The sequence below is a fragment of the Oncorhynchus keta genome, chromosome 32 (genome assembly GCF_023373465.1).
Source record: "Oncorhynchus keta strain PuntledgeMale-10-30-2019 chromosome 32, Oket_V2, whole genome shotgun sequence".
Classification (NCBI taxonomy): Eukaryota; Metazoa; Chordata; class Actinopteri; order Salmoniformes; family Salmonidae; genus Oncorhynchus; species Oncorhynchus keta.
This window is the reverse complement of record NC_068452.1, coordinates 21865732-21886521: the sequence shown is the minus strand read 5'-3', so window position 1 is coordinate 21886521 and position 20790 is coordinate 21865732.

The window sequence follows — 20790 nt, the reverse complement described above, 5'->3', positions numbered from 1 at the left end:
GAAGAGTAGCTGCTGCCTTGGCAACAGCTAATGGGGATCCTAATAAATACTAAATGTGAAGTACAAAAATTAATGAATTGTGTATTTATGTGGAAGACCGTGATATTCCATGAAAACAAGGTTTTAAAAACTATTTTTTAATTGGCATTCTCATTCTCTGCCTCTCCCTCTTTCCTCTCATGCATTTCAATTTGCCTATAAGAATTTCCCAGCGTTTCCCTCTCGTAAAGGTGTTTTGTCACCTCTCTCTCTTTCTCTCTGGATAAACTGATTGACTTCTGCTCTCTCTGGGATGATTAATCCCATAGTGGTGGAGGAGAGATTATACAAAGAGCCCGACAGATTCCCCCTGTAATGGATTCACAGTGAGACCCCTCCATTTACACAGCTAATGAGACGTGGTTATGGAGCAGAGGCGAGTGGGAAAGTACTACTATACTGTATGTGGGGGTGGGGTGGGGGGGGGGGGTACTCACGTCCATCAGGATCAGAGAGGTTAGCTGCTAAATATCTGTTTAATGATAATGGGAGCGACAGAGAGATGATTAGAGTAAGCGAGGCAAGGCAATATAATATAGCTGTACATGGGATTTACCTGATCTGAAGAGGGCCCTCGGGAGCTTTGGTGGAGATGGCTGATTAAGGGTATTCTCTCTTGCCATAACATCCAACCATTTATAGTATCCCAGTGTGCACCTCACCTCGTCTCACACCCATGAGTCATTGCTCGTGCCATGCGGCCATGACAACCTCTCCCAAAATCCTTGGATCTCACATTGAACTAAGACCCCTTTAGGCCGTTGACAGTATTTCAGCTGGTGATGATGCCTGTCCATTTAGCATGTCTCCCTTTGCATTTCCAATTGACTTTGTCAGGAGGAATATCAGCAAAAATGTTGGTTGTGGGCTCAATACTACGAGGGATAGATGGAGAGAGACAGCTGAAGAGATGTTTACTGGGTCTGAGACGTGGCATCAGCTGCAGACAGGTCAGTGTCCCACATACATTACAGTACTCTGGCTGTTTTTGGCAGGTCTGGAGGAACGGGGTTGGAGGAGGCCGGAGGAGAGGACTGCAGGGGAGCTTCTCTCTCGCTGCAGATGTAGACCAAGCCGAGGGCGTGGAAAGGGGGACTGGGGACTGGGGACTGTGGATGGTGTGGTCCAGTGGAGTGTACTCCCTGCACACTGCTCTGTCCATCTGTGTCACACCCCACAGCGTACAACCTCTATCATCTTCTGTCAAAAGTCAGCAGGACAGAACGGCTGCCCAGGAGTCCCCGCCCAGTCACAGGAGGAGGGGGAGGGGTGGGGGAGGAGAGGAGAGGAGAGGGGAGGGGAGAGAGAAAGGTGGAAGAGAGTGGGGGAGGGATTGGGGAGGAGAAGGGAGAACAGAGAGGAGCGAGGAGAAGGGAAGCGAGGAAGGAGGGGAGGAGAGGGGAGGAGGATGGGGGAGAAGAGAAGGGAGGAGAATAGAGGAGGATGGCGGGGGAGAGAGGGACGGAGAACGTAGTCCAGTCCTGTGTAAAAACACATGTAGGAGGCCCCAATCACAGCTGGCAGTCAGACATATCTGTTGGGGGGAATGGGAGCCCAGGCTTGCTGCAGCGGGTTACCCCAGGTCACTGCACAAGTGATAGCCCCTTTTCATCAAAGAGTGAACAGTTTAAAGACCAAGAGAGTAGCACAGATTATAGAGTGTATACACCATCCCTTCATAATGGTCCCTTGTCCGTGGCTTCAAACTAGCTAGCTCACAGGAACTCAAATGTACGTGTGCAAGTGTGAGTCTTTCCTGTGTTTGTGTGTGTTTGTGTGTGTGTGCTAAATGTGTTTGTGTGCGCGTGTGTGAGAGAAAGAGAGTGGTAATGAGAATATGCATGTTTTCTAGCATAGCGGACTCAGTAGAATAGTGACAAACTGATAGTGACAGGTCACGAGAGGGCCAGGAAGAAATAGAGGGGGGCCTGAGGTGTCATCTCTCATCCCTCAGCGCTGGGCCTCACTGGCACAAAACAGAGAACAGCAGAGACCAGAGAGAACAAGCCTTCTGGTGCCAGTAAGGGCATACAGTTTTTCTGTCCCTGGCCCACCCTCCTTTACAATAGGCCGAGGCTGCGGATCCGTAGGTAACCGCCCAGTTCCGCCCCTGTCCCGCCCCAGTCCCGCCTGGTCCCACCCCCTTGATCCCGCTGGAAAGATCCGTGTCATGTTCCACACATTTTTGTGGCCACCCTCCCTTCACATTTCTCCCTGTCAATCGTGAATTATGTCCCTGCAGCATCTGCATGCCAACCAAGGGGGCGTTCGACTAAGGGAGCCATACAAGCTAGAACCGCCACTGACTGTGAGCAGATGGTGTTAAGAAACTGTAGCATAACTGTGTTTTGTTTCAATCAAATACATATTTTGCTTAGTGGCGTGCGCTGTTGAATTGTGGCCACGTGAGAGAAACATTTGAGCATTTGCACAAGCGTCCTAAAATCTATTAAGAAATTAGCTGGTGTTTTTTTCTCACGGTAATGTTATAATATAATATGTGACCCGATTCAGGGGAGTCGCAAGTCACGACTTCACAGGGGAGCAATTAGAACGATTTTTATTATTTTTTTAAAATCAAAATGCGTAAGTTAAACTATGTGGTTCTGCACAATACAGCGCTCATTTTGGCAGCTATTTTCAATATAGTTTTAGTCACATTTTGGTCATTTCTTCCTGGTTAGTTTTAGTTATTATCAGTCGACAAAAACTCTGGACCGTTTTAGTTTAGTTTTAGTCACAGTCATTTTAGCCCCATTTTATTGAGTGCATTTGTTTTCTACTGTTCCCCACAAACTGCTGATTTTCAGTACTTTTACTAACATAATATCGCTGCAGTCAATGCCTTTAGTTAGTAAATGGTATTCGTGCTGGTGGTGATAACAATAGTGGACCTGGATTTGGGGTGAGAAGGTTCAGGTTTTTTAATGATCGTGGTTTGTCAAGCTCACAGCTGCAGTATATTTTGGGAATAACACCATTGCTGTGCTTTTGCATGACGGTTCAAGGTTAAGTTCTGTGTCTCAGACATCAACGGTGAAAGCTGAGGTGGAGTTGAAGAAGCTAATTATGGACCATCACTTTGGGGGATGTTTACCTCTGGAGGAAGTGCAAACCTGGCAGGGGAGTTGTGTTTCTGCTGACTCTTACAACTGCAGCCTGTCAGTGGATATTACGGTACGTGTGTTTTTGTGAGAGTGTGAATGTTTATGCAATAACGTGTGTGTGTGTGTGTGTGTGTGTGTGTGTGTGTGTGTGTGTGTGTGTGTGTGTGTGTGTGTGTGTGTGTGTGTGTGTGTGTGTGTGTGTGTGTGTGTGTGTGTGTGTGTGTGTGTGTGTGTGTGTGTGTGTGTGTGTGTGCACAAGTAGTGTACATTTAGCTAATAGCACTACCCTATATTTCTTTGCAGTGTGAAGTGTCTCTAGGTACAGAGGTGAGAGAGAAAGAGAGAGAGTTTTCCCCTCAGTGCAGGAACCATTAGTCAGAATGCAGGTGATTTATTGGTTGTCTCCTTGCAGAATTTAAATTAACTGCTGTACAGGGGAGGCAGGGGAGGGAGGGACACAGGGGGGAGACAGGGTGAGGGAGGTACAGGGAGGGAGCGACACAATGCTTTTCAGTTGCTCCCATTTGTGCTCTATCGCTCACTCAATTTGACTCCCTCTCTTTTAGTCTCTCTCTCTCTCTCCCTTCCCTCTCTCTTCCCTCTCTCTTCCACATCTCTCTCTCATGGGAGAAATTAGGATCGCTTTCTGGCTTCAGGTGTGCCAGTCAGTTGTTCATCTCTCATGAGTCTTTCAGATGACTAAGCAGGATAAATGTACAGTAAGATGGGACTGATTCTCTTTTAGAGACAAAAAGAAGCCAAAAACAAACAGCAAATCAGACAGTACAAAAATAAGCCAAGTTTGCAGTAAAAGGCCTTAGACAAAGCCACCATTACATTGCAGATTAGTGATCTATCACAGCACACCTCCCCTTTAAGTTCAAAGTTGTTTAAGTTTGCTAAAGATTAAAGGAATGAGATAGCGGTTCAGGACAGACACTAACAAGGGTTAAGTAGTTCAAGGTTGTCTGAGAATCAGCACTTAAAGTTGACTCAGTATCCCAGTTAAAGGTTTTCTGAGTATCAGAGCCGTACCCTTGCCACTACTACTGTATGATCAAGCATAAACATCAACATATTACATAGTCCTATAAGTATAAATAATAAACGTGCCTCTGCTTGCTGTACCAGTGTTATAGGACATAGTGACTGTAATAGTAATCAGAGCACCTCTCATTATATCAAACTGTGTCCTTTCCCTCCTCTCAGATCCATATTAATGATGTTCTGTAGCATACACTCCTCCCTGGCAGCTAGATGATGTATAATTGAGAGAGGAGACGTCCGTGCCTGGAGTGGAACTCAGATCGCTGGTGATGAGTGCGACTCACAGCCATGCACTCCAAGTTCATCAGAATTCTTTCCACATTGCTCATGATTAATCCAGACCACTTCATTACCATAAATACTTAAGGGTACAAAGCTTGCGGGTTCTCCCTCCTCCGGCTGGGTAGTCTTTGGTGATTGGCTGGGCAAGAGTCCCAAGGTGCAACACTGTGGTGACATGGTGGGTCTGCCTCACAGCCTAACGAGGAACTGTTCTTCAAAAACACTATAAGGACATGAATATACTATGTATTCATCAGAGGATGAGGAGGAGGGGGGGTTATAGGCAATCCAAGACCTATGTGATAGTGAGTGGGTATAATTCTTTGAGTGTGCTAGTTTATGTGTTGTTATTGTGTCTGTGTGTTACTGTAGTGTGTGCCTTTTGTCATGCTTATTGGTGTGTGTGTGTGTTTTTCACTGATATTAGTTGAGAGCTTTCTATCTGGGGTACTGCTTTTTCAGCATTTACAATTATCTCAAAGTCTTCCCCCTACGTCCCCCCTCAGCTCCTCAGGCCAAACTGTATGTAGTGATCACGCATCTATTTCCCCTGTGAGTCTCCTCGTCCTTTTGTGTACTTATGAGCTTACTGCTGAACAGTAATAAGGAGCCACGCCATTATGTAATGCTTCAGTGACATCAATATTTACATTGCCACGAAGCATTTCATGCTGTTTAATATTTCGGGCTAATTTTAGATTCATGCTGTGAAGGTACTTAAGGACCGTGGAGGGCACTTGAGTGCTCCGCTCGGATTGTCGGAGATTCGAAGTCGAGAAGTTAACGGAGCTTGGATTTGCCTCAGTGAAATGCACAGCAATACGCCTGTAAGCCTAATAAGTCATTCTCAACATTCAAGTAAAGAAATCTACAGGTCTAAAATCTATGGTAAGAAATCTATGGTTTGCTGGACTTTAACTATTTTAGTTGAGACAGCCCTGACAAAATGAACCTACTTCTAAAATACAGTGGTAGCCCCCAGGCCATGAGCGAAAACATAAGCTTACTGTATATTCACGTCTTTATGGTGTTTTCTCAATTCAATTCATATTCACAAGGGAACACCAAGCTATAGTACATGTTAAAAAGGTGATATATGACAAATGTTCAGTGAGCTGAAAGGATGGAGGTAGCCTTTTCCACTCTTCTTCTACCAATCCATCCTTCCTGTCTCTAGAGAAACACCCCACTTCACACCAGACTCCATTCCCATGGGACCTACAATTCCTCCATGGTTCTTCCAAAACACTCTAGCGAGGCTGTGAGCGAGGCCAGGTCACAGTGCACCCTTGCTGCGCTCCTGCTGAGGCTTTGACAGGCCCCTGTCTCCAACGCCTGGATGATGGGAACCACTCTGGGATTTCTCCCTTGGGTCACATAAAAGAGAGGAAAACTGACAACTCAAAAGTCTCCCATTTATTTATATATTCTGTCAGTACAAATAGGTTATTGAGAGCACTCAAAAACTCAACAAAAGCTCAACGAAACTCAACGAAAATACTTTTTTTTAACCAAAAACTTTGAAAGACATTTCAATCATTGGATACTACACAACACAGACACAAAAGCCCCATTTATATCTGGTTCTAACATGGATCCTTCGTCCGACGCTAGTCCACATTCTGATTGTGCCCACATTTTCAGAAAGGTGTAAACGAATAAAAGATGCACCTTGATCGGATCTTCCTGGCCACACCCAGAGGTAGTCAGGCACACAATGTATCTGGATATCTTACAAGTGTAGACAGATCTGGACAGTGAAACTGTTAACATTGTCACTATCCCGTCCTCTAAAATGATTGACAGGTGGCACTACTGACTTAGCCCTCATACCAAATGAGGTCCAAAGGTGGTTCATTCAATTCTTCAAATTGTTCATTACTTTTTCAATCAACTTGTTTTTAATACATCTAAATCACTGCTTAGTGTCTCTGTATCATAATAAACATGAGCTGGCGCACACCCAGAAAATAATATTTTGTGTGGAGGTGCTGAAAATAAAGAGTCGCACACTCTATATATAAACAATTTACCCAATAAATTACTGGGAGATTAAATATGGAGTGTGCAACTCTCTTTATTTTTGATAGTTTATAGTGTTTCTGTATCAACAAAAAAAATGGAAGTCCTTTGGGGTCATTTTGACCCGAGCCAAAAATCGAATTAAATCAAATTTATTTATAAAGCACTTCTTACATCAGCTGATGTCACAAAGTGCTGTACAGAAACCCAGCCTAAACCCCAAAACAGCAAGCAATGCAGGCGTAGAAGCACGGTGGCTAGGAAAAACTCCCTAGAAAGGCCAGAACCGAGGAAGAAACCTAGAGAGGAACCAGGCCAAGAGGGGTGGCCAGTCCTCTTCTGGCTTTGCGGGTGGAGATTATAACAGAACATGGCCAAGATGTTCAAATGTTCATAGATGACCAGCAGGGTCAAATAATAATAACAATCACAGTAGTTGTCGAGGGTGAAACAGGTCAGCACCTCAGGAGTAAATGTCATTTGGTAGCCAATCATTCAGAGTATTTCTACAGCTCCTGCTGTCTCTAGAGAGTTGAAAACAGCAGGTCTGGGACAGGTAGCACGTCCGGTGAACAGGTCAGGGTTCCATGGTCACAGGCAGAACAGTTAGAGCAGCAGCACAGCCAGGTGGACTGGGGACAGCAGTCATCAAGCCAGGTAGTCCTGAGGCATGGTCCTAGGGCTCGAGAGAGAGAGAGAGAGAGAGAGAGAGAGAGAGAGAGAGAGAGAGAGAGAGAGAGAGAGAGAGAGAGAGAGAGAGAGAGAGAGAGAGAGAGAGAGAGAGAGAGAGAGAGAGAGAGAGAGAGAGAGAGAGAGAGAGAGAGAGAGAGAGAGAGAGAGAGAGAGATATAACAGACTGACCCTAGCCCCTAGACACATAACCTACTGCAGTATAAACACTGGAGGCTGAGACAGGAGAAATACTCCAGATATAACAGACTGACCCTAGCCCCCGACACATAAACTACTACAGTATAAACACTGGAGCATGAATAACACCTACAGTTAGTCTATAGTAATGTAAAACTGTAGATAGGACCTTTATTTTCTCAGGAGACAGAAGTTATCCAGACCACCAAAGGGTGGAGGAGGACCTGCATCAAATCAAATCAAATCAAATTTATTTATATAGCCCTTCGTACATCAGCTGATATCTCAAAGTGCTGTACAGAAACCCAGCCTAAAACCCCAAACAGCAAGCATTGCAGGTGTAGAAGCACGGTGGCTAGGAAAAACTCCCTAGAAAGGCCAAAACCTAGGAAGAAACCTAGAGAGGAACCAGGCTATGTGGGGTGGCCAGTCCTCTTCTGGCTGCATCAGTGATTTTGACTCCCCATGTACTCACCTAAGATTGTCCTTTTCTATACCACGTTTTGTCTGACTGTGTACAAAACCAAAGTTACCTTATTTTTGGGAATTTCAAAATATGTAATGGTATATGAAAAGTCTGCTTGAATCTAAGTAGTATAATAAAAAAATCCCCATCAAAATCACTTCTAAACCTTCTAAACCTTGTATCTTAAAATTAAATTTTAAAATATTTTTGTCATTTATGAATATGTTATTCAATGCGCTTCTCTGGGCTGTAGTAGTAAAGACCAAATTCCAAACGAATAAAATATATATACAGTGCATTCGTAAAGTATTCAGACACCTTCCCTTTTTCCACATTTTGTTACGTTACAGCCTTATTTTAAAATGTACCTCATAATGACAAAGCGAAACAGGTTTTTAGACATTTAAAAAAATATTATTATTAAAAAGTATTAAAACTAAAAAAAAAAACTTATTTACATAAGTATTCAGACCCTTTGCTAAGAGACTCGAAATTGAGCTCAGGTTCATCCTGTTTCCATCGATCATCCTTGAGATGTTTCTACAACTTGATGATAAATTGAACATGATTTGGAAATGCACACACCTGTCTTTATAAGGTCCCACAGTTGACAGTGCATGTCAGACCATAAACCAAGCCACGAGGTCGAAGGAATTGTCCATAGAGGTGCGAGGCAGGATTGTGTCAAGGCACAGATCTGGGGAAGAGTGTCAAAAAGTTTCTGCTACATTGAAGGTCCCCAAAAACACAGTGCCCTCTGTCATTCTTAAATGGAAGAAGTTTGGAACAACCAAGACTCTTCCTAGAGCTGGCTGGTCTGACAAATGGAGCAATCGGGGGATAAGGGCCTTGGTCAGGGGGATGACCAAGAACCCAAATGGTCACTTTGACAGAGCTCCAAAGTTCCTCCGTGGAGATGGGAGAACCTTCCAGAAGGACAACCAATTCTGCAGCACTCCACCAATCAGGCCTTTATGGTAGAATGGCCAGACGGAAGTCACTCCTCAGCAAAACAGCCCACTTGGAGTTTGCCAAAAGGCACCCAAAGCACTCTCAGACCACGAGAAACAAGATTCTCTGGTCTGATGAAACCAAGATTGAACTCTTTGGCCAGAATGCCAAATGTCACGTCTGGAGGAAACGTTGCAATATCCCTACGGTGAAGCATAGTGGTGGCAGCATCATGCTGTGGGGAAGTTTTTCAGTGGATCAATAGAAAGATGAACGGAGCAAAGTACAGAGAGATCCTTGATGAAAACCTGCTCCAGAGCGCTCAGGACCTCAGACTGGTGAGAAAGTGTTACAGGAATTAAATTGCTCTATGTTTTAATACCCAATTAAAATTAAACACTCTGTCAATTCGTACGGATTTGTAAGACCCTTATTCTATAATAATGCAGAGCCCAGTCTTAAAGTCAATCAGCAGAGTTTATTCACGAGAGTACTGAACATGATACAGGTTACCACAGGTTATAAACTGAAAATGACGTCATTAGTTCCAGTACCAACCTGTCTCTTCTCCCACCCTGGTACAAAGGCAGTATCTCAAGCCTTCCCACATCGTCTCGCTACCAATTTAATATAATTTATGAGTCAAGGTCTTCTTGTGTAGATAAGCATTCTAGCCAGTCTGAATATATTGTTCATTCATTTCTACCAAGGAACAGACAGTCATTGTTCTAACTCTTGACCACATTTACACACATTCTATTCAGCACTGGGATCAAGAAAGAAAACTCATACATATACAGCAACATAATAGTATTCATACATATACAGCAACATAATAGTATTCTGATTAGTACATATACAGTAACATAATAGTATTCGGATTAGTAAATATACAGTAACATAATAGTATTCTGATTAGTCAGTCCTGATTGAAATGTATACATAATTACTCATCATTGATAAAAATTCCCTTAACAGAAAGTTTACCTTCCAACAGGACAAGGACCCTAAGCACACAGCCAAGACAACACAAGAGTGGCTTCGAATGTCCTTGAGTGGCCCAGCCAAAGCCCAGACTTGAACCTGATCAAACATCTCTGAAGAGACCTGAAAATAGCTGTACAGCGACCTCATCCAACCTGACAGAGCTTGAGAGGATCTGCAGAAAACAATGGGAGAAACTCCACAAATACAGGTATGCCAAGCTTGTAGCATCATACCCAAGAAGACTTGAGGCTGTAATCGCTGCCAAAGGTGCTTCAACAACGTACTGAGTAAAGGGTCTGAATACTTATGGAAATGTAATATTTCAGTTGTTTTTTTATACATTTGAAAACATTTCTAAAAACCTGTTTTTGCTTTATTGTCTCAAGACATTTCAGCTTTCCATTTTTTATCCATTTGAAAAAGAAAATGTGATATTATGTATGTAGGCCAATGACACAGAATCTCAAATTAATACATTTTAAATTCAGGCTGTAACACTACAAAATGTGGAAAAAGTCAAGGGGTGTGAATACTTTCTGAAGTCACTGTATGTGGAATGTACTTTGGAAGAAAAGGGTTAAGGTACAAATGTATACATTTCCGTTCTACATAACATGGAAATTCACTGTAATTTAGCTAATTCGCAGCCTGTTTTGGTCGCTTTTTAAATTTGATTTCAGAAAACATGAATATTATTTTGAAAGGATATCTTACAAATCATTTGCATTACAGGGTGTCACCAGGAAACGTGTTCACAAATGCAGTCACAGTGGACGGATAACAGACACACTTTAATACCATGTGTAGAAACATTTCTGAAGATGTGGTCACAATAAGAATGGGGACAAGATCAAGACACAGGATGCATGATAGTGCCAGGTATAAACAAGGCTAAAGTGGGGATATTGTCTGCTCAAAGAGTGGAGTATTGATCAACACCTTGTGTGTGTATTCCCTTTCGCTCTCCCAATTCCTTCACTGCAATTTGTTGTGGGAAAGGAAGTGTTGTATAATGTCACAGGCAGACAAATCAAGCCATCACCTTCACAAGATGCTTTACTGTACCAGGTCCACAATGCCTTCCATGGCTCTTATCAAATCTCGTGGTCAGCTGCCATTCTCCTCAAAGCCTAATTCCCATACTTTACCCCAACTCACAATCCAATTCCATTTTCCCTGCCACTCTCCCACATTTTCCATTTGCCGGACATTTGCCATTATGGCCACTAGACTTTGGAACCGTCTGCCACATGGGGCCAGGCTTGCAGATTCAGTGCCTCTTTTCAAAATCCCTGCTGAAGGCACTTTTATAAAGATGCTTTGATAGAACCTTATAACAACTCCACGTAATAACGCATTTATAATGGATTAGTAAATCATTTATGAATCATTATTCCAGTCATCAGATGTTGAATGTAGGCCCTTATAAACCATTTACTTAGCTGTCTTTTGCATGGCTTCATCTAAAGTGTGGGCTGTTTATACTTTATAAAGACTTCATCTATGTTTTGAGTGACCAGTGTTATTTCTCACAAAAAGATGGACATACTTCCACTGCCTCAGTCTTTTAAACCCCAGACTATTTTGGCACGAGGCTTTGTTTGGTGGCACCTTTACTTTACTTTAAACGTAGTAACTTTTTAAACGTCATGGGATAGTTCAGCGAAATGATCTAAGTGTGCGTTCTTTAATTCTCTCCTTCTTTCTTTCTCTCTCTCGGAGGACCTGAGCCCTAGGACCATGCCTCAGGACTACCTGGCTTGATGACTCCTTGCTGTCCCCAGTCCACCTGGCCATGCTGCTGCTCCAGTTTCAACTGTTCTGCCTTACTATTATTTGACCATGCTGGTCATTTAAGAACATTTGAACATCTTGGCCATGTTCTGTTATAATCTCCATCCGGCACAGCCAGAAGAGGACTGGCCACCCCACATAGCCTGGTTCCTCTCTAGGTTTCTTCCTAGGTTTTGGCCTTTCTAGGGAGTTTTTCCTAGCCACCGTGCTTCTACACCTGCATTGCTTGCTGTTTGTTTTTTTAGGCTGGGTTTCTGTACAGCACTTTGAGATATCAGCTGATGTAAGAAGGGCTATATAAATAAAATTTGATTTGATTTGATATTCAGGTATGTGTTTCGTTACCTCGTAAGAATTTCTCTAGACTGCTCTTAATCGCCCGTGGGCAGATTTTGCGCGTAACCCGAAGAATCTGTTGCGACAACGACATAATTCATAGGATAAGGAGTCGTTTTGGAGTTTGTGTTTTCATCACAGATGAACATACCAGGTTTGGGCGAAGGCAGTGCATTTACCTTCGACTGCTTCGCATGTGAAGTAAAATGAGCGGGAGGTTTTGGTAGAAACGTCAGTGCGAAGAAACATTTTCAGAATTCATGCTTTTATTTTACTCAGCATAGTGTGTCTAAAGTTACACAGCACACTATTACAACAGTGTGACTGTTTTGGAATACAATTCTCAACATATGTTCTTAAACATCCTCTGTATTGTGTCCTTATTGTTTCACCATTCACGGCTGGTCCCGGCCGGACCAAATCTGAACTAAACATAAACTTCTATGATTGGTTCAGATTTAGTCCGGAACAGGTTAAAAACCAACGTCGACGTTGGTCTGTGCTTACTGTGGTGTAGCCTACCATGTCGGGCTGCAAATGAATTTCATGAATGCCCATCCATGTGGTAGGCCCACGGTTTGTAAAACAGGCCGTTGCATTGGCTTTATTAGTCCTGATTCCTGTGACTAATCAATTTGGCAATTTAAACTCTGAATATCAGCTAGGCAACCCAAGTCAAGATGTTTTCATCTAATTGTCAAATAAGCACTTTAAAGAAATCACTTCTGTTCCACAAAACACAAAAAAAGTGTAATGACACATTTGACTATTAATTAATGGCTAGTTGTTCTTTATTTAATTTTTATTTAACCCTTATTTTACCAGGTAAGTTGACTGAGAACACATTCTCGTTTAGAGTAAACTACCTGGGAAATAGTTACAAGGGAGAGAAGTCATGCCTATGACATGCGGTAATGATAAAAAAGTGGTGTAATAGCATTTTGTCTGAATTATTGTGAATGTGTTACCCTGGCTATATCTGCTACATGATTTATGGTAGATGTTTTTTTTTGCCGGAATGCTGGTGGAGCACCACATCTAAGCGTCTCTCCAATAAGGAAGGCGCGCTGGGAATGGACAAACAAAATATTTTGCGCCCCTGCCTTTGACAAAGTGGGCCGTGCTTATCACATGGCGGAATCAGCCCTCACCTGAAATGCCCATATGCCACTCGTTGAGAGAAATTGTTTTTGGCCAGATTTATGTGAAGTTTTATGTTGTTGGAGGGTGTGTCTTGGTCAGGTTAGCTCTTAAAAATCTGCCCTCATCAATCTGTCTCCATAGGCGTCCACATAATCCTGCCTAATGAGCGGGCCGGCCCTGTAACCGTTGATCATCTAGGGGCCATTTTGAGACCTTAAGGAGCATCAGGTACTGTTGGAATGTTTACTAATGGCATGAATCATTATTAAATACTTTAAAAGTTGTTGATAAATCCTGGAATAACTAGGTTGCTAACATCTACAAATGTGGGAATAATGATTAATGAACGATGAATAAATTATTTACAGACCCATTATGAATGCTTTATTCGAAAGTGCTACAAATGCTTTTAATGTATGATTTCAATGTGTTATTTCAATGAGCTATCTTTTTTTCATTCTCCTTCCTACTGTTTTTGTTTCTTTGTTAGTAATTCTATTTCATGACGTGAAGCACTTTGTTACTTGAAAAGCGCTATACAAATAAAGTTATTATTATGATATTAGAACTTTCCTGGTAGATTGAATATAATTTCCCACAATTGTGCTCTTCAGGTTGCCAAGCCCCGTCTCACTGTAATCCTTTCCAATCACTAACTTATCCTACAGTGGGGCAAAAAAGTATTTAGTCAGCCACCAATTGTGCAAGTTCAAAATGACAAAACGAGAAAATAAAATCCAGAAAATCACATTGTAGGATTCTTAATGAATTTATTTGCAAATTATGGTGGAAAATAAGTATTTGGTCACCTACAAACAAGCAAGATTTCTGGCTCTCACAGACCTGTAACTTCTTTTTAAGAGGCTCCTCTGTCCTCCACTTGTTACCTGTATTAATGGCACCTGTTTGAACTTGTTATCAGTATAAAAGACACCTGTCCACAACCTCAAACAACCACACTCCAAACTACACTATGGCCAAGACCAAAGAGCTGTCAAAGGACACCAGAAACAAAATGGTAGACCTTCACCAGGCTGGGAAGACTGAATCTGCAATAGGTAAGCAGCTTGGTTTGAAGAAATCAACGGTGGGAGCAATTATTAGGAAATGGAAGACATACAAGACCACTGATAATCTCCCTCGATCTGGGGCTCCACGCAAGATCTCACCCCGTGGGGTCAAAATGATCACAAGAACGGTGAGCAAAAATCCCAGAACCACACCGGGGGACCTAATGAATGACCTGCAGAGAGCTGGGACCAAAGTAACAAAGCCTACCATCAGTAACACACTACGCCGCCAGGGACTCAAATCCTGCAGTGCCAGGCGTGTCCCCCTGCTTAAGCCAGTACATGTTCAGGCCCATCTGAAGTTTGCTAGAGAGCATTTGGATGATCCAGAAGAAGAGTGGGAGAATGTCAAATGGTCAGATGAAACCAAAATATAACTTTTTGGTAAAAACACAACTCGTCATGTTTGGAGGACAAAGAATGCTGAGTTGCATCCAAAGAACACCATACCTACTGTGAAGCATAGTGCTGGAAACATCATGCTTTGGGGCTGTTTTTCTGCAAAGGGACCAGGACGACTGTTCCGTGTAAAGGAAAGAATGAATGGGACCATGTATCGTGAGATTTTGAGTGAAAACCTCCATCAGCAAGGGCATTGAAGATGAAACGTGGCTGGGTCTTTCAGCATGACAATGATCCCAAACACACCGCCCGGGCAACGAAGGAGTGGCTTCGTAAGAAGCATTTCAAGGTCCTGGAGTGGCCTAGCCAGTCTCCAGATCTCAACCCCATAGAACATCTTTGGAGGGAGTTGAAAGTCCGTGTTGCCAAGCAACAGCCCCAAAACAACACTGCTCTAGAGGAGATCTGCATGGAGGAATGGGCCAAAATACCAGCAACAGTGTGTGAAAACCTTGTGAAGACTTACAGAAAGCATTTGACCTCTGTCATTGCCAACAAAGGGTATATAACAAAGTATTGAGATAAACTTTTGTTCTTGACCAAATGCTTATTTTCCACCATAATTTGCAAATAAATTCATTAAAAATCCTACAATGTGATTTTCTGGATTTTTTTTTCTCATTTTGCCTGTCATAGTTGAAGTGTACATATGATGAAGATTTACAGGCCTCTCTCATATTTTTAAGTGGGAGAACCTGCACAATTGGTGGCTGACTAAATACTTTTTTGCCCCACTGTATATATTATTGCACTCATTCTGCACTCATTATTGTCTCATTCTATGCAACCTTTCACTGCTTGGAGACTGTCAACAGTGGCATCCTCCATGGCAGCAACCTCTGGGTGTGGCCAATGACAACAATGTGAGTGACACACCAAGCAGTCCAGCCAGGAATAGGACCTATGGCTTCTAGAATGAATATCCATTCTCGAAATCGTTGTGGAGGTACTCAAATCCAGACTCATTGCAGAGAAGAAACCAGCGCCCGTGGGCTTGGTGTATCGTTTGGCCAGAGCAAGGGTTTTGGGGAGCCAGTCTAGCCCTAGGCATGACTGAGGAGCGAAAAGGAAATACTAAAAAGCAATTCAATTGCAGCTGAATCACTTACAGTTGTGAGATGTTTCCACGTTTGAGTGTTATTACTCCCTAGCGTGGTTTTCTTTCGATACATATTGCCATTTACCTGGAGCAATAGCTCTAGCAGTCGTTTAAAAGCAGCAAGGTTTTTAATAAAATATAACGTCACTGTAGAGGACTATGCTGCGCCAGAAAATGTCTATGTTCTTGGACGCTGCAGTAGTGCACAGTGTCTGTCGGTTGTTTTCCCTGTGGGTTAGAAGGTGCATGAGGGACAGTTCTGAAGTGGCTGTCCAGAACCCTTTGTAAGTTTATATTCTACAGACTGACCACCTCTTTTGTCTGCATCAAGCACTAGCAGCACCTCTTTGAATATGTATTTAAATGTAGTCAGTAAGACTGATATTCAGTAGTGTCTGGCGGAGTGGGAGGACTGCTAGTGAATCTCCCTATTTTTAGACAGAGAGAAGCCCTCGTCGAGAAAGGATATATAAGATGCTGGAATAATATTATTGATTAAGGGTACTATCAATGATAACTCTATCATGATCAAAACTGTGTAGCCCTACGTGCCATGTGATTCACAGAGCAGAACCCCTGGGACAGACAGCAAGGCCTCTTCATGATCTCACACTCTTATTCACTCAACAGCATGTCACAGCCCAGTGAGTGTCAGCACACTGCATGAAAAAGAGTTACTTCATAAGGCCCTACCTTGTCTACTATGGGTCTCTGTATGTCGCTGTCAGGGAAAATGGACTAGACAATAAACAAACACACACTGAGCCATGGCCATGGGGAACGGGATTTAGGGAATGAAGAATGACAAATTATTGTTTTTCTTATTACTGCCTAACAGCGCAGGCTGCAATGAGGGTTTGTTGAGCCTGTGCATAGCAGGTAAATAATCTCTCATTTGACAGTTCCCTTTAGTGACTGCAGTGTGTATTTAAAGAAACTGTACACTTTATTGAACTAAAGCACCAGGCATGTGTCTAGACAGCGGTACAGTAATTTGACTGGTTTTGCACAACCTTTGAGTTATGATTGTGCATTGAAGTATCTATTTCGCTCTCCTGAAAAATAACCACCGACAGAAAAAATAACCATCCACAGAAGTACTGATCTTCGGTTGTTTACCTCGACTAAACACCTGGATTAGTCATTTGCTCGTCTGTTCCTAAGAGCATGTTTCTCTAAAGGCCTCATTGCGAATTAATGATTCTATTCACAGACATTCAACACGTCCAACTTAAAGGATCCCCCAAGAGGAAGTTGCCACCACTATTTTGACGTACTTTCCTAAGAGGAAATGCACTTTAGGTTCCACCTCGAAATAATTACGAAGGCTACCTATACGTAATCACAAAATGGGTGTGGGAATTTCCATGTTGAGTTGATAAACATCAACAAATAGGGCACTGACATCTGGCTAATCTTATCTCGCTAGCTAATGTTATGCTAATGCTAATGCTATTGCTTTTTTTTGCTACACCATATTAAAAAAGATTAGCCAGCTGGCTCTATAGCTGATTCTGGAGCTGGATTTGTCATCAAGCATTGATTTAGGGAAAACTTTGTCACAGATGGAAACCACTGGCCTATCTTTGACTTCACCATCCATTGTTATCTATTGTTATCTATATCTATCTATCTATTATCTATTGAAATAGTTAGACAGAATAAGATGAAGCACCGGTAATATGGATAACTAATGAAAGATCGATGATATGCATTTTTCGACATCATAATGGACGAGGTGCTTTGGTGGGTAAGCTGCTGGCAGGCTTCTGCTTTAGAAAATGGTTATATATATATATATATATATATATTATTTTTTTTACTACAGACTACAAAAATAAGTGCAAATTCACCAACTAGCCAATAGATTATGATGATTTTTTGGTAAAAAAGGTGGAAAAACACAAGTTTACATCCCATATTTGAATTTGTTATATGGTTCTGGCGGCCGAGTGGATACAAGACTGATTGGCTCATCTCACTCACAAAGAGGAATAACTTTGCAGCTGTTTTAATAAACAACGCCATGCTGGTGGGCAGTAACATAAAAATTCAACGATACCTAGGCTGAAAATAATTTATACATCATATCATGGTAAAATATACCGCATTCACACAGATTTGCACGAAGTGGGGAGTTCGGATTTGTCGCATCAAGCCAAAATATATAATTGTTTGACTAAAATGATGACTTATGGACTTAAATCATTGTGCAACATCATGGGAAAGCTCTGGCCATCGTCAGTGCTGTCACATTAGTAAACAATGCAGTTGATGAAGTCATGGCTGCTCTAGTGGAACACACACCCTGAGGGTACAGTGTTAGTGTTTGTTGTTTTCACTGAAGTCATGCCCCTCGCTCTGTTTCTTCATTCACCTGGATGTGCAGTGTGTTAAAGTGCCACATCAGCAAGTAAAGCAGTGGGCCAGAGCAGGCTTACGAACATTAACACACACACATGCACATTTACAACTTTCCATGTCATCTCTGTGCCAACTCTTTTCCGACATTCCTACCCTATCATACACCATCCACCCAGTTCCCTTAAATGCACCCCATCTCTTCCTCCTTCCTTCCTTCCTCCCTCCCACCCCTCCCCTCCTACCCCGCCAGCTCACTGCACTTTGACTTTGTCTCTCTCTCTCCTCTGTGTTGTGAGTCCTCTCAGTGGGAGCCAAGTGACCAATGCACAGACAGCGGTGACTTGTTTCAGCTGTGTATGAAAGGAGCCCATTGATAAAGCCCAGCCAGGACCCACACAGCACAGCACAGGGGAGTCAATCAGAGAGCCAAACCCAACTGGATAGACAGGAGGACAGTGACTGTGTCTATGTACTGTTCCAAAGATTGGAAGGCTGCCGCGGTCATCCCCCTCTTCAAAGGGGGAGACAGTCTAAACCCAAACTGCTACAGACCTATATCTATCCTACCCTGCCTTTCTAAGTTATTCGAAAGCCAAGTTAACAAACGGATCACCGGGCCTCCCGGGTCGGCACAGTGGTCTAGGGCACTGCATCGCAGCGCTAGCTGTGCCACCAGAGACTCTGGGTTCACGCCCAGGCTCTGTCGCAGCCGGCCGTGACCGGTAGGGATATCCTTGTCTCTTTGCACACCAGCGACTCCTGTGGCGGGCCGAGCACAGTGCGCGCTAACCAAGGTGGCCAGGTGCACAGTGTTTCCTCCGACACATTGGTGCGGCTGGCTTCCGGGTTGGAGGCGCGCTGTGTTAAGAAGCAGTGTGGCTTGGTTGGGTTGTGTTTCGGAGGATGCATGGCTTTCGACCTTCTTCTCTCCCGAGCCTGTATGGGAGTTGTAGCGATGAGACAAGATAGTAATTAGGTAAATTAGGTAAAGCCCAATTGGATACCACGAAATTGGGTAGAAAAGGGGATAAAAATAAATAAAGAAATAAAAACACACAAAAAAAACAGATCACCGACCATTTCGAATCCCACTCTACCTTCTCCGCTATGCAATCTGGTTTCTGAGCAGGTCATCACACCTCAGCCACGATCAAGGTCCTAAACGATATCACCACATTCTTATCGCCAGATTCAACAGCATTGGTTTCTCAAATGACTGCCTCGCCTGGTTCACCAACTACTTCTCCGATAGGGTTAAATTCTCGGGCCGACTCTCTTCTCTGTATACATCAGTGATGTCACTCTTGCTGCTGGTGATTCTCTGATCCACCTCTACGCAGACGACACCATTCTGTATACTTCTGGCCTTTCTTTGGACACACAAACCTCCAGACGAGTTTCAATGCCATACAACTCTCCTTCCGTGGCCTCCAACTGCTCTTAAATGCAAGTAAAACGAAATGCATGCTCTTCAACCGATCGCTGCTCGCACCTGCCACCTGTCCAACATCACTACTCTGGACGGCTCTGACTTAGAATACGTGGACAACTACAAATACCTGGGTGTCTGGTTAGCCTGTAAACGCTCATTCCAGACTCACATTAAACATCTCCAATCCAAAATTAAAACTAGAATTGGCTTCCTATATCGCAACAAAACATCCTTCACTCATGCTGCCAAACATACCCTCGTAAAACTGACTATCCTACCGATCCTCGACTTCGTCGATGCCATTTACAAAATAGCCTCCAACACTCTACTCAACAAATTGGATGCAGTCTATTACAGTGCCATTTTTTTTCATCAAAGACCCATATACTACCCACCACTGCAACCTGTACGCTCTTGTTGGCTGGCTCTCGCTTCATACTAGTCGCCAAACCCACTAGCCTTTGCTAGGTAAAGCCCCACCTTATCTCAGTTCACTGGTCACCATAGCAGCACCCACCCGCTGCACGCACTCCAGCAGGTGTATCTCACTGGTCACCCCCAAAGCCAATTCCTCCTTTGGCCACCCTTCCTTCCAGTTCTCTGCTGCCAATGACTGGAACGAACTGCAAAAATCTCTGATGCTGGAGACTCTTACCTCCCTCACTAACTTCAAGCACCAGCTGTCAGAGCAGCTCACAGATCATTGCACCTGTACATAGCCCACCTGTAAAAAGCCCACCCAACTACCTCATCATCATACTGTATTTATTTATTTTTGCTCCTTTGCACCCCAGTATCTCTACCTGCACATTCATCTTCTGCACATCTATCACTCCAGTGTTTAATTGCTATATTGTAATTACCTCGCCACTATGGCCTATTTTATTGCCTTACCTCCCTTATCTTACCTCATTTGCACACACTGTATATATTTTTTTTTAATCTACTGTATTATTGACTGTATGTTTGTTTGTTCCATGTGTAACTCTGTGTTGTTGTATGTGTCGAACTGCTTTGCTTTATCTTGGCCATTTCTATTTTACTGTTTGACCTGGTCCAGGTTTCTCTTAAAAGAATCCAACTCTTTTTTTCTTTCTTTCTTTTCTTACTCCGGTATGTTCAGTCTGTCCTCCTTGTGGACCTCTGAAGCTCTCTCTCTCTCTCTCTCTCTCTCTCTCTCTCTCTCTCTCTCTCTCTCTCTCTCTCTCTCTCTCTCTCTCTCTCTCTCTCTCTCTCTCTCTCTCTCTCTCTCTCTCTCTCTCTCTCTCTCTCTCTCTCTCTCTCTCTCTCTCTCTCTCTCTCTCTCTCTCAAACACATTTTGAGATCTTTGTTTTTCTTGAGGAGAAAAAAACTACAAAGCTGTAGTGCATTGAGCTAT